Here is an 11,632-nt window from a genome sequence, read left to right as displayed (position 1 = left end):
TTTATAAATATATACATATGCCACCTGCAATGCATTTTTAAGACAACTAAAAATAAATGTAAAACTATGAATCATGTGATGGGTAGACATAAACAAAATCACAGTGTGATCTACTGGATTATGTTGTGAACACCTCAAAATTTGTCAATACAGGTAAGGGTGAATATCAAAAACTCAAAAGGACTCACTGAGGACCTACTGACACCTTTGGCAAGGGAAAGGACAGCCTGTGAATGAATATTCACAATGACGAGCAAGGCAGGAGTTGATTTTCCCCCTTCATCAGTCTAATGGTATGGGTTTCCACCTATGTCTGCTGCAGAGGAAACAGCAGCATGAACAGGCATAATATAGACCCCCCTTTATTTTCCTGGGTATGAAAGGCTTTACAGTGCAGCTCAGGGGTAGCCAAGCTGGGGGTCAGCCTGGGGGTCTCACCACTCTGAAGGAGCTGGATGGGAAGAGTGGGAAGGTGACTGCCTGAATCAGAAGACATAGTGTATAATTTTTTCCTCCATCTTTATACAGGTGTTCAAGCAGTCATGCATGCAGTCTTGCATACTGAGGCGTGCACACCAAATTTACACTGCCAGCTGCTCTCTGCATGCAGGTCACGAGCAGATAAATGCACATGCAGCAGGTTCAGAATACAATTCTCCTTCAAACATGCAACGCCAGTGTAAAGCATAGAATTAGGGACTCACAGCTGAAACCCTTGCCATTAGCATGCAAGGAGTTCCAGTATCATCAGAGTTCCCTGTGCTTTGTCTTACCATAAATGGATCATGAATAAAACATTCTGAGTCATGGAGAAGAGTGCAGCTCCCATAATTGCAGGTGAGTGATGTCAAGGTGGCATGGCAACACCAGCAGCTTCATCCTGCTGTAGAACACGAGAGTGACAGAGAAACAGCAATGCTGGCTCCACCAGCAGACCACCTCAAAAGCCTGTCTGCCTGCACTGAGGCACATGTGCACCTGCAAACATCTCAGCTCTGCTGGGGTGTCAGACTGGGAGTTTAAGTCCATCCCAAGACTTGGCTGGAGAGCTTAGAGAATGCCTTTCTAATGCAATTCCTCCACTGACATTTGTCTTTCATCAGGAAGTTCTGTCCAGCATTGAACAGATATGCCTCAGTGCAAAAATTCATACATGCAAACATTTATTCATCTTTGCAGAAATGCAACTGAAAAGGGGACACAGCTGACTTTGAGAAAAAGAATCCTTTCAGGATTTGTGGAAAAGCTGTGGTCATTTACCACTTGCATTGTGCCCATGGCAGAAATGTTACTATCCAGCAGGAGCTGCGGCAAAATCCATCACCTCTAAATATTTTCCATAGGGATAGGAACACTAATGGCAGAAGAAAGAGGTCACATTTATGAAGAGGGAAGCAAAGACCATTTCCAGATTTGCCCTTTGTATAGGTCTCACTCCAAGTAGAAAAATCTTCTGCTTTGTCCTCTACTTCTGCTATGGGTGACCTGTAAAACAGGCACACGAATAGAGCATGCACCTGCCTGTCGCTCCAGCTGCAGCTTTCATTACAAAGATCTAACCACATACTTATTCAAGTTACTTTCTAAACCCATCGTGATTAGTATTGTGTCATGTTTCTTGGAAGCAGCCCGCTTCAGGTCGCAGAGTGTAATTAAAGGCAATTAATGCAATTACTCACAACTGTGCTACTGATAATGCTCCAGATGCCATTGCAGCACTGTGCCTCCTGCTACTGGTCCTCACAGGCTGTGCCTTTATGCTCTCCTAGTGTTGTCATTGTGGTTAAACCAGGGGGCTGAAAATGGGAGTACAATTTATTGCTCCTAACTCCCCTCTCTCTGAAAATTTCAACTGTGCTAGGCAGAGCCTGAACTCATTAATTTATTCACTGACTGATGAAAAGTAAGAGAGTGAAGATTCCCCTGGAAAATGATCATAGTTGAAAGGTTATAAAGAAAATATATGAAAAAGTGTGTTTTACAGTAGTCGGTTCTACAACTAAACATATACTAAATGTGCTGATTTCTTCTAATAAACTTTATAATTATGGAGTAAATTTTCAAAGGAACTATAATTTTAGGCAGTAAAATCTGAAAGACTTTAATTAGCTGTGAACTTCAAACTTTTCCTTTGCAATCCAGCTCTGCCTTTCCCTTTTGTCTCAGCCACTGCCAAGTAATTTACAGTTCAAGAAAGGCTAATGGAGCTATAAACACAGCACAGATGCCTCTCACATTTCCTTTATTGGGCTAAGGTATGAAAATAGCCAGTGCTTCCAGAGAAGGGCACACATGTAATTATAGAATTATCTCAAGTCTTCTGCTTATCTGTAGAACAGGTACACCATAAACCATCTTTCATCTTCAGTGGGGCTTGCTTAGGGGGCTGATACCTACCTGAATTCACTCCCTGCCCTCTGGGTTTATTTTTGTAAAGTGAGTGTTGGTTTATTGGGATGATTGTTAAACTCATTAAGTCTCTAAAGAAGGATTGACTACTGTAAGCTCGATTTTAAAAGCTGTCTCAGACAGATAGTGAGATATCTTTGGATCCCCTTGTGAGCCTGTCAATCACTGCAAGCACATTAGAGTTCAACATTTCCCACTTGCACCAGCATGAAACAAAAATATCTCATCTGAGCTGAATGGTGTTGAATCAGTTTTACAGCGATGCAGTTGTGACTGGGTTCATTAGCACCAGGTCAGGGCTGCCTCCTGTTCACCTTTCTCAAAATGCAGGCTCAGCAGGGCTGGAGCCTGGGCAAGCAGCAGTGTCCTGCAGCAGCTGATGTCTAGAACACAGCCTGTCTGCAGGACCAGCTCCTGCTGCTGCTGCTGCTGGGACAGGGGCTTGGAGCTGTCCCGGAGAGCTGGAAGCTTTGGCAGACGGCTTAGTCCATTTCCCTTCTTCCCGCGGGGGTGGTTGCAGTACAGGGGAGTCTGTATCCTTGGAAAAATGCAGTAGGATCCATATAATGCTTTGTTTGAAGAAGGCTAACTGTGAGCAGATGCTGTAGCTGATGGTCAGAGTCACTGCAGGGGTATTTCAGGACATGAGTGCAAATGAGCAGAGGTGAGCAGCCTGCATGGGCACCTGGCAGTTAAGCCCCGCTTGCTGAAGCTGTGTTTGCTGGCTCTGGGACCTTGCGGGGCAGTCCTGTCACACACAGGCTCTGTGCAAAGCTGAGGCTGATCTTCAGCTCTTTAGTAGCTAGCAATGCCCTGCAATGTATAGGCTGGGTCACACGTGTACCAGCCAGGGGAACATCTTCCCAGAAGAGCGCTCATGAGCCCTGATAAGCATTTGCCCCTCAGCTGACAAGAGCCATGGTTTGATTTTTAGGGCTGCTCAGACATACCACTGGTCAAATCACAGCAGAGTTGCAACAGAGACCTTGGGACCCCTCACAGCTCAGGGCTCTTTTCATGCACTCCTGCCTGACACCAGACTTTGAGTGTTTGCTCCACTGAGAGTATGGGTCACAAGCACTTTGGAGAGCAGATCCTCACATGGGTGCTATGGCTATAAAGGCAGGTCAGAAATCAGGTTCCTAAAACAGGAATTAGTAGTTCTTGTATTAAAAGGGAAGTATTGTCTACCAACATAGGGCATTGATTCTTTTCTGCTTTCTGTAGTCCATAAAATGCCCAGAAACCCTCAAGACTTTCACCCTCTGTATGGTTTCTCCTATCCAACTTTGGAGAGTGTATCAAGCATAAATCAAGTATGCAACTATTGTTCTCAGTTTAATTTCCCCTCATCTGCCCCACTTCTTCTTCCAGTCCCATTTACTTCAAACCCACAGTGCTGGGGTGGACTGAGGCATCCTCAGCTGGAGATTGGCACCCCTGGCCAGCCCAGCAGCACCACAGCACAAAAGCTGTCCCTCTATATGTGATCATGAATGTCACCTTAAGTGTCATTGCAATATACAAGTGAGCAGGAGCTTTTCTACTGAATTCAATTACACCTTCCTGTGATATTTAGAGCACATTCACTACAATGATGTGACTGTTGGGAAGGACAAGGTAAGATGACACTGATGAAGGTGAAAGCCTTAATCCAACTCAAAATGGGCTATCCTGGCAAGATTGATGAATGCAGGTTAGTTTCCATGAAAATAACCACTACATCTTTCACAAGAATGCTCAGAGTGCCATCATCCACTGCATCAGGCCTGTAGATCTTTGCCTCACCCATCTTTTGACTGCTACAGCACAAGCATGTTTATTTGGAGAATGTCCTTGCAGCTATGCCTTCAAACACAGAGGAGATCCCCTTTGGCTATAGAATAGCCTCCATTTGAACCTTCTCTGTTTTGTAGGAATTGGTCTGAGGTGTGCCAAGGCTGTGTTTCAAATGGTGCACATCCTGGTTGTTGGGGAAAATGAAGACTAGGAAGATTGGAGTGATTCCTGAGTCCCTGAATTATCAAGCCTAATCCCATTTTCTAGTGTCAGAAACAGAAGATTTCAAATATTACCTTAATGATTGGTTTATCTTATGCTTTGATCTCTATCCACAAAGCCATTTAGTAGTCAAAGTTCTGTTGACTTGAGCCTTTGTCTTCATTTCATTGCTGTGAGGCTCCTGAATACCCTGGTGCAGGCCTGGCTGATGGAGCATACAGATAAAGCCAGAACAGCCAGAGCACAGTCTGACACGTCCTTAATGTCACCCCACCCTACACAGGTGTTTACAGCAATGCTGATGTTTTGTGTCCAACTCGGAGAGAAAGAGAGGATAAGGAGGGCTTGTGGTTCCAGGGAGAGGAAGAGGAACTGAAAGTGCATAGGGTGAGCTGTTAGCAAATATCTCTGGTCAGGCAGTTCTGATGTGTGAACTGGGATTTGAGCTACAGCTCTGAATTTTCTTTATCTGCCTCTGAGTCACTGCCAAACACTGACAGGCACCTCTGATCTTGATTTGCCACAGAAAAAAACAAGCTGTTTGTTCTCTTGGTTCTGCAATGTACTTTGGATTTGACCTAGCAAGTTCATCTCTGGTAGAGAAAGATTCCTTCATTGCCTGGTATTTGTGGGTTTTTTATGGTGATAAAGTTACCAATCATACTGAAACTTCAAAAACATTATCCATGAATTGCAGAGATGAATCAGCAGAGCTCTTAGTAGGTGTCCATTTACAGGACTTGCCTAGTGATCAAATAAACTAAAATCTCTTACCCCATTAATTCTGATTCATCTAGTTTCTCAGTGGGTAGTTATAAAAAATTGCAGTTTAAAATATTTATTGTAACATTGTTAAATGCATTTTGTAGTTTATAGTTGTAGTTTGATTTCAACACAAAAGCTCTAAAAAACTTTGTCTATTGGTGCTCCCTAGTGGTGAAGTTTGCCTTCACTATTGCTGGAAGAATTTCACTAGTTATTGCGCAATTCCATATCTTAATTGATTCAAGTCACCCAAAAAGCCTTTTTGGAGGTGTAAGGTCATTCACACATTGCAGATGTGCAGGATTCAGCTTTCATGTGGCACAGGGTCTCTATGATGTGAAAAATGTACATTGCAGCAAAGAAAATCCTTTTTCCCTCCTAGGCTTTGCTCATTCCTGTCCTTAGTGTTAATGTACTGCTGTCCTAAATAAGATGAGATAGAATTCTTTTTCTCACTCTGTGTCAAACAGAAAGCCAGGCACCAATGCAGTGTGCCTGACTGCTTTCCTTTAAGTGTGCCAGGTTGGGGACAAAGCACTTGTGGAAAGGACTTTGGTAAAAGCCAAACTGGCCTCACTCATGGGCTGAACTTCATGAATTTGAGAAACATCAAGAGGAGACCCCACAGCACATGTCAACTCTTGCCTGTGAAACAGCTGTACAGAGCCACGAACCACAGCTCTGCCTCACAGAACTGCTGGTAATCCTGGGCAAGGCTGACTGGTTCAGATTCTGCAGAGAAAGGAAGTTTGCCCCAGGACAGGCTCTGGAGAAAACAGCAGAGCCAGAGAATCACGACTTTCAGCACAGAGTCTGAGCTAGGAGTGGGTACACTAGGGAAGGAGTCCAGGTTAGGGGTGCACCCAGTTCCCTTCAGCTTTCCCTAGTGAGGTGGCTGTCAGATGCTGTTTTAATCAAAGTAACTTACTTTGATTGATAATTATCAGAGTTGTTTGATGGTAGTTATCATTGTTTATCAGGGATCCTTATTGCTTTGCACTGTTCTTTTTGAAGTTTTTCTGTCCCTTTGTTTTTCTGTCAGGCAGGATCTTATCTTCTAATCTTCCATGTTTTCAGCAACATTACCTCTTTCAGGAAGCTGAGATCTACCAGCAAACTGTCTGGAAGTAAATTGAAATAAGTCTGTGGAACCTCTAAAGGAAAATTTCAGTTTCTAGTAGTTGCACACCTTAGTAGACCTTCTGTCCCCATGCAAGGAAGCCCAGCACAGCAGGTGACCCCTGCAGTTGCAAGGTGTATTTCCAGTGGCCTGGAACAGAGCCTTTCCCCACTTTCTACGGCTTGGGTCAGCTTCTGAAAGGTGGTTCCCAGGGAGCATCCAAAGCCTGTAGGCAGGCAGTATGCAGCTTCCTTGCTGCTGACAGATAACATTGGGGAAATCAGCTATGGCACAGCCTGCTGCCTCCTGCACTCTAGTTATTCTGGCAGATACTCATGATACAACCATCTGAATCCAGCTGAGTTAGTCATGTAAAATGACAGGTATTTTATCCTGTGTTTTATATAGAATATCTGTTATGCTATGGGGGACAAATGCCTCACAGCTCTGTTGTCCCTCCTGTTTGACAGCACTCCAGAAATGTCATTTCTCACAGAAAAACTAAGCATAAATGCAGTATCCAACGTCTTGCTGGGTGATGTTTTGGGGATTCTAAATCTGGTCTTGTTCACTGCCTCAGACTTCAGCATCCCTCTCTCACTCCAGTGCTCCAGTGCCTATGTGTACCAAAAGAGAGGTAATTTGCTGAATGACTTCAACAGTGACAGAAGTAATTTAGGCAGCAAATGGAAGACTGTGGTCTCCCCTTGCAATGTGACAGACACTTTAGGATAAAGTGGTGGTGCCAGCTCATGTGCAGTGATGCTCATGGTCCAGCCATGAACTGTGGGCCAGGTTGATGAAGCAGAACAAGCACATGTGGCCAGAATGCTGCCATCCCTCCCCTGCTTTCATCCCTCTGTGGCCTTGCAGTGGTGGCTGCTGCAGGTTCCTCACTATGGTGCAGGAGGTGCTCTCTATTACAGCCAGTATTATGAGTGACTCTCCTGGGACAGACTCAGACTCTTATTCAGCTGGTGCCGCCTTCTCCCTTGGAAGCTGGTTTGGAGAGCAGGGTACTATGCAAAGGGTGGCTGCCTTTCCACCCACCTTTCCTGATCAAGGGAGGGGGCCCAGTACTGAGTGATGAATGCCTGTCTGCAGCATTTCTGTTGGTTCCAGTCCCTTCTTCTGCTGCTAAGGTGTCTTACAAGCATGGAACCTGGGATTTAGTTTCTCCATAATTTTGGTCCTTCACTGTGTGATAGATTGAAACCACTTTTAAGGCATTTCAGGTCTGGAAGAAGGGGTGGTTTTTTGGTTCAGGGGAATGTGTTTATGCTGTAATTGTGCTGGGGTGGGCCTGTAGTCTGCCTGAGCCATTGCTGGGCATTCAATAGGAATAAAATCCATTGTGGCTTCTAAAAGTGAGAAGCTTTAAGTTAATTTCCAGGTATCCTGTGGGCTAAAGAAGTGATGAGACAATGTTCTGGAAAAAAAGGAAAGTACTGAGCTGGGGTTTCCATCCTTAGCTCCAGGCCAATCATTATTATTCGGTACAAACAAGAGGGCAGAAACTCAGCAAAAAGTGTTTGTGCTTGCATCACCTCCTGGTGGTGCAAGCAGGGAATGTGCTTTTCAGAGCTGAGTGCCCTGAAATGGGCCTAATCCAGAGCAAAACATCCTGAACATATTTTCAGAAGTGGCAGCTAGTTCTGCTTCCTACTGTCCTGAAATTGCCTTGATCAGACTCACACCCACACCCACAATCCCAACATGATGAGGTCCTTAGTCCTACTGAAGATGCTACAAATACTTCTGGATTATTAATTAAACTCAAGGAAGCAGAAAATTCTGCATAACAGAAAGAATGCCTGACTTTGTTCATTCAACAAAGCAGCTGAAGAGGGAAGCTGATTCCAAACTGCCTCATAAAACCTGAATCTGCTCGTCCAATCCCTGGACATAAATAGTTTTATTTAACAGGTGCTGCTGTTCCATGGAATCCTCCATGCTGATTCAATCCCTCTTCTCCAAGTCTCGACTCTGCTCTTCAATCCCACACCTCCTTTAACTCTGCAGTGGCACCCAGGGAATGTTCCATGGAATCCTCCATGCTGATTCAATCCCTCTTCTCCAAGTCTTGACTCTGCTCTTCAATCTCACACCTCCTAGCTCTGCAGTGGCACCCAGGGAGGAGGCAGAGGCATGGAATCCCTGGTGAGGCAGAGCACAAGTGACAGATGCCTGGCTGCATGCAGGGCTGCCTGCCACCACTGTGCCTTGCCAGTGGCACTGCCACCCCTCTCCTCAGACAGCCCAGTGAGGGACAGACTGTATAGGATATTCTATGGTTCACTTTTCTTATTGCCACAGGATGTGTCAGAACAGTTCAGCATTGAAGCCATTCAGATAACTTTTGTTCTTAAAGGTGTCTCATTATTTTTTTTAATTTTTTTTTTAATATCCCTTCTCAAGGGGAGCATATATGGAGGAAAAACAACTCTCTGAATGATTAAATTTAGTGCAAGGTGTATTTTCCTCCCACTCTATCCTGATAGTAAATTTTCATTTGCTATGTAGGGGTGAAAGATTTCTCTTGTGCTTTGTTTTCAGGAAGATTTTGAGGGGAAAAACAGACAGCTGAATCTATGTCTGTAAGATCAGTGTGAGATGTAGTGCACTAACCTCTTTCTATTCATTATCTGAAGAACAGAAGGTTGGTGGTAACAGTCTACAGATACAAATTTTACGGGACAGGATGAGCAGCTTTTCCCATCTCTGTACTAGAGAGTATGGAAAACACCAGGGGATGTCACTTAAGTTGAAGACCTGTTTGATTTGTTTTGCTTACCTCTCAAAAAATTTTGTGGTGTTTGCCCCCTTCCCTTCTGTTCCCTTCTGTTCTTTCCCCTTTGCAGTTCTAGACTTTCTCCCTTCAGCAGAGGCTTTCAGTGAGAACATGGGCTTCTCTAAGAGGAGAGTTAGAGGCTGACTTGGGAGAATAACACAGTTTTCTGACTACGAGAAATTAGATACAGGATGAAATAGATGAGACCTGACCTTGTGAAACCCTGCTAGAAATGCTACAGTGTCAGGCAGAATACTCACTGAATTTCTTTGAGGTAATATTTCCACATTCTTTGAAAAATGATCTTTTATTCATTGCAGCAGATAAGAAGAGATGTTCTGTTTGTTTTCCTGGATAAATACTTCTTGTAGAAATAATGAAACTGAGGATATGGATATGTACATAGACATTTCCAAAGTCTGGGGGCAATAAAATAGCACCTCCACCCTCCCCTCTTTGGGCTGCTCCCAGTTTCATTCCAGTATTGGTGCTATTCTTTAGGGAATACTGCACCAGAACTTGAGACCAGAGACTCAGTAAGGCACAGCAGATATGGGAATATCTTTCCATGTTGATGCTTTTCTCTGTGAAAATCAGTTCTAGAAGGTAACCAGGTTTGTACAAGCCATCACTTGCCATATTGCTGACTGAATTTCTAAGTGCTTCTATCTCTAGCTGACTGTCAGGAGAGAAGATGAACACAAACACTGTCCACTGTTAAAGATGCCCTTGAACATCCTATAGTTTAAGGGAAAGATGCACATATGCAAGTGCTAACCTCCATCCAGGGCAGAGAGTGAGATAGTTTTGAGGATATCCTGTAGACAAAACCTTTGAGAAACAGGTATAAAATGGAGAGTAGTCCTTCAGTGACAGGCAGTGAGCTGCCACACTTATGAAAAACTCCTTTCTTTGGTCACCTTGGTGACAACATGAGTGCCTACTTTGTTGTTCTGGTCCAGATCCTTCACTGGTCGTCACCTTGCCAGCTTGCAGAAGAGCTGACAGCCTGCTGGGGCACACCAGCAGCTGTACCCAGCTTTGTCAAGAAGTGAGTTAGCCCATGCAGCACTCTGCTGCCGTGGCCTCTAAGTTTCAAGCAACTGATTTACATGACATCCCATCTAATATTCAATATAGACGCAGTTGTGCTGTTCTCAAGCCCTGGCTTTGGAGTGAGGTCTACCTGTGCCCATCTCCACCTAACATTTCTGTTAATGCTAAGCGTGGTGCTTGTCTGTGAGCTTGTTCTCTAATTGCAAATGGCTTTTTTTTTATAAGACTGCTTTTATAAAAGACTGGCTTTACACTATAAGTATCTTTCCTTTGAAATATTTTAAAATTTAACAAATCTTTAGTAACTCCTTTTTATCCTGATACAAAGAAGTGAAAAAAAAAAAAGTTTCTCAACTAGAAGATTTTAGCCATCTGCATTATGTACTGTGAACACTGACTTGAAGCTCGCAGCTGTGGTTTGTTTCTGCAAGTCTGGAAGAAACCAGGCCTCTCCTGGGGCTGTAGGGGCTGCCCTCAGTGAGCTGTGAGTGCTGAGGTTTATTAGATGCTCTCTGGTGGGTAGAACATAATATTTTTCACATAACTTTAAAAATCCCACCCAGCAGCAACGATAGAGCCAGTGATGACTATTTTGATTTCCTATGACAAGTTTACACAATGTAATAAGGATCTGGCAGAACATCACTTTGCTAATTTTGTGCTCAAGTTGTGTAACAACAATTCTTGGCAAGCTCAGAATTTAAAAAAAAAATCTGCAAAGGCAACTGGAAAATGAAGCTATGCAGGCAGCTCTGAGTTTTTTCCAAGGATATAGATGAACTGGGATCCCAACAAACTGGGAAACATGTTTTAAGAACTCTGACATCTTGGCATATTTCTGCCAGTCCAATGGCGTCAAGGGCACCCAATGCAAGATTGCCCTCTGCATTGAATCCTTGATGTGTATTTGGGAGGTGAGGGATTCTATTTAAAACTGTAATTTTTTTTTTTAGGGCAAACTGCTTCCTTGTTTTGTACTTGCCCTTGCTGTTTCTGTTCTGCATGTGTATTCTGTATTCTCTCTTTTACCATTTCATTGCCTGCCTTGGCACCTCAGTCATGAGGAGGTGCCCATGCTGCAGGACAGAGGCTCATGGTCCTTGTCTGCTGGTTGTACTTGCCCAGGGTCAGAGAACACATCTTGCCATCGAGGGCAAAAGGCAAACAGCTGTAAATAACATCAAATGTATTTGGACTTCTGCTTTCTCTGCATCCCCTTTGGTGGAGATGGTGTAGCAGCAGACAGGTATTTTGTCTGAGCCTGTCTCCTGTTTCCTTGTGAAAGCAGTAATGAGTTACAAGCATGAGCCTTCTTACCAAATTCTGTCTTGCTGTCAGACTGAAGTCAGAGAGGGTGTGCAGCTCTCTGGGTCAGCACAAGGAGACCTGCAGTGCATTGAGCCATCGTGGCCTAATGCAAGTGTACTTTGATTCCTCTTGGCTCATCCTGGACAGCTGCATTTGTACAAAGAGGTGATCTCCACACTTCT

Source organism: Passer montanus, unplaced genomic scaffold (assembly GCF_014805655.1).
Source record: "Passer montanus isolate IOZ18808 unplaced genomic scaffold, ASM1480565v1 scaffold22, whole genome shotgun sequence".
Classification (NCBI taxonomy): domain Eukaryota; kingdom Metazoa; phylum Chordata; class Aves; order Passeriformes; family Passeridae; genus Passer; species Passer montanus.
This window is presented reverse-complemented; position numbering follows the sequence as displayed.